At 46.1% G+C, this 3,571-nt stretch overlaps 1 non-coding gene across 1 annotated transcript; it reads right to left on the bottom strand.

Moving 5' to 3' along the window:
* Nucleotides 1–2,472: 2,472 nt before the first annotated feature.
* trnal-uag (transfer RNA leucine (anticodon UAG)) lies at nt 2,473–2,554 on the bottom strand. The gene has a single exon. It is a non-coding gene; the product is annotated as a tRNA-Leu (tRNA).
* Between the last annotated feature and the right edge of the window lie 1,017 nt (nt 2,555–3,571).

Below are 3,571 nucleotides of genomic sequence, written 5' to 3'. Positions count from 1 at the left end.
GATTACAGCGTGGAAGAATGCCTTCCATCACGTCGAGCCCGTGCCGCTCTCAGCAAGAGCACTTCAGCTAGTCCCACGCTCCCGCCCTTTCCCCGGAGCACTGCATGTTTTTCCTTCAGATACTTATCCAAATCCCTTGTGAAAGCTGTGATGGAATCTGCCTCCACCACCTTTTTTGGGAATGCATTCCAGATCCTAACCACTTACTGTGTAAACAAAGATTTTCTTAAGTCGCCTTTGGTTCTGTTGCCAATCAACTTAAATATATATCCTCTGGTTCTTAACATTTCTGCCAATGGGACCACATTCACTCTATCAACTCTGTTCAGACCCTCATGATTTTCAACACCTCAGTCAAATCTCTTCTCAATCTTCTCTGCTCTAAGGAGAACAACCCGAGCTTCTCCAGTCTATCCATGTAACTGAAGTCGCTCATCGCTGGAATCATTTTCTTGAATCTTTTGCTGTACCATTTCTAAGGCCTTCACATCCTTCCCAAATTTAGGTGCCCAGAATTGGACACAATACTCCAGTTGGAGCCGAACCAATGTTTTATACAGGATCATCATAATTTAAATGCTATTGCACTCTATACCTCTATTTAGGAAGCCCAGCATCCCGAAATCTTTTACTAACTGCTTTCTCAACCTGCCCTGCCACCTTCAACGATTTGTGCCCATATACCCCAGGTCTCTCTGTTCATGCACTCCTTTAGGGTTGCACCCTTTAGTTTACATTTCTTGCCCTCATTCTTTGCACCAAAATGTATCACTTCTCACTTTTCTGCGTTAAATTTCACCTGCCACGTGTCCGCCCATTCCTCCAGCCTGTCTATGACCTCTAGAACTCTATCACTATCCTCCTCACTGTTCACTATACTTCCAAGTTTTGCGTCAGCTGCAACTTTTCAAATTGTGCCCTGAACACCCAGGCCCAATCATTTAGATATATCAAAAAATGCAGTGGTCCTAGAACTGACCCCTGGGGAACACCACTGATTACCTTCCTCAAGTCCGAAAAGCAACAGTTCACCACAACTCTCAGTTTCCTGTACTTAGCCAATTTGGTATTCATGCTGCCACTGTCCCTTTTATTCCATCAGCTTTAACTTTGTTGGCAAGTCTATTATGTGGCACTTTGTCAAACACTTTTTGAAAGTCCATGTACACCACGTCAATCGCATTTCCCTCATCAACCCTCTCTGTTACCGCATCAGAAAACTCTCTCAAGTGGGTGAGAGAGTTATTCAACAATCAGTGAGCGCACCACATTCCTTAAACAATGTTCCGATATAATATTAAAAAAATACTCTCTAACAGAAAAACTTAGAGTGTAATCAAAAGTAACAGAAAAAGCGCACTTAATTCTGAAAATAATTATTGCCCCAAAACTGGATATTCAATTCTTGAAACACTGCCCTGATATAAACTCAGGTTCGCACACTGTGAAAGCTCAGTGATCCCGCCGTGATTCAAACACACAGCATTTTACTGCAAATGCAGATACACTGGCGTTCCGCCACTAGGTCCACAGTTTGCAAGTGACACCGAATCCAGAGAAGGTAGATCGGTGCGGACCGCTGCCCGGGCTCTCGGAGTGCGAGAGGTGGATGCAGCAGCAGCCAGACTGCCTCAACAACAACGCAGCTTCCCCGATCTCTAGTCCAGCGGAGAGCTGCTTGAGCGGTGCCTGGGAGCCGTTGAAAACAGTGGCTACAAGAGCAGCTCAGATGCTGGGTATTCTGTGGCGAGTGTCTTATCTCCTGACTCCCCGAAGCATTTCCACCACCTACAAGGCACAAGTCAGGTTTGTGATGGAATACTGTCCAATTGCTTGGATGAGTGCAGCTCCAACAAAACTCAAGAAGCTCGACACCATACAGGTCAAAGCAGCCCGCTTGATTAGCACCCCATTCACCACCTTAAACATTCACTCCCTTCACCAGCGGTGTACGGCGACTGCAGTGTGTACCATTTACAAGATGCTCTGCAGCTACTCGCCAAAGCTTCTTCAGCAGCACCTGCCAACCCCACGAACTCTACCACCTCGAAGAACAAGGGCAGCAGGTGCATAGGAACACCATCAACTCCAAGTTCCCCTCCAAGTCACACACCATTCTGAGTTGGAAATATGTGATCGTTCCTTCATCGTCGCTGGGTCAAAATCCTGGAACACCCTCTCGAGCAGCATTGTGGGAGTACCTTCATCACACGGACTGCAGCGGTGCAAGAAGGTGGCTCATCACCGCCTTGTCAAGCACAATCAGGGATGGGCAATAAATGCTGGCCTTGCCAGCGATGCCCACATTCCATGAAGGTATAAAAAGAACAGCTATGCTGTGCATAATGCCACTTAATAAAGGGATTGTTCATGAAGTGCTTGACGTGATCAACGTTCCCTCCATTATCTTATTGTCATTTTGAACTTTGCAGCGAGCATTGATTCGGACAACAACAAAATTAGCACAATTTATGGCAGCGGTGGGATTCGAACCCACGCCCACGAAGAGACTGGAGCCTAAATCCAGCGCCTTAGACCGCTCGGCCACGCTACCACGCCAGTGATGGCTTAGTTCTGATACTGGTGACTGATAATTGAAAGCTGGATCTCCTGTTGTTTTTGATTTGAGCCAAGGGCTTTGCAATGAGCCATAAGGAAATAAAAGAGCTTTCGGAGGTATATTCATGGAGCAAGGTGGTTGAGAGATTAAGGCGGTGGGTCACTAATCATCTGTGCTCTACACGCATTGTTTCGAATTCTACGATTATTGCTTTTAAGACTAAATCTTTTTCCCCTTTTTTCAACACATCCAAGACTCCTGTTTCTAAGTCCTATCCTTGCCCAATTCGCAGTGGGGCTTTTGTTTTGCTGCCTCACTCTATTTGCTGAAATAAGCAAAGTCCTCATTTCCACCCAAACTATTTCTTGCACAGAGGTGTTGAAATTTTACGATATGAGCTACGTGAAGTATCAATCAAAGTGGGCAGTGACGTCCTGGTAAATGTAACATTTCTCTTCAGATGCTGCCTGAGCTGCTGAATATGTCCAGCATTTTCTGTTTTTAATTTTGTGCTTTCACTATAGCAGTTTAGCTGACAGCACAAAACTTGCCTCAAGGGCGCAGCTCCAGGCAAAACGTTTCTGCGCTTTTCTCACACACATGATCATGCTTAACTTTCCTACACATGATGTAAGTCAGCCGTTTCCGCCCACATTGTCCTGAGCCACGGCATTCCAAACACACTTTGCTCCTGGTATCAGGGAGTCTCAGAGTTTATCAGAGGGGATTGCAATGACAATGGGATCTCAGAGGCTGTGGGGGAATTTATGGGTTTCTGATATAGTATCACGTGGGTATGAGCGCTCTAAATGGATATCAGAGAGAGTAACTGACTCTCAGAAGGTATTGGAGAGGTTAAGGGAAATCTGGAGGTGTCAGAGAGGGTAAGGAACGCTAGGCAGGTATGAGAGAGAGTAAGGGACGCTCGGAATGTATCGAAGAGAGTAAGGGACGCTGAGGTGCTCTCAGCGAGGGGAACCAATGCTCTGTAGAGTCTCCCAGAGTGGGTAA

Source organism: Somniosus microcephalus, unplaced genomic scaffold (genome assembly GCF_052327205.1).
Source record: "Somniosus microcephalus isolate GS21.2 unplaced genomic scaffold, FLI_Smic_1.0 unresolved_chr1, whole genome shotgun sequence".
NCBI lineage: Eukaryota > Metazoa > Chordata > Chondrichthyes > Squaliformes > Somniosidae > Somniosus > Somniosus microcephalus.
Note: the sequence above shows the minus strand (reverse complement) of the source record. Positions and strands in the feature narration are given on the sequence as shown.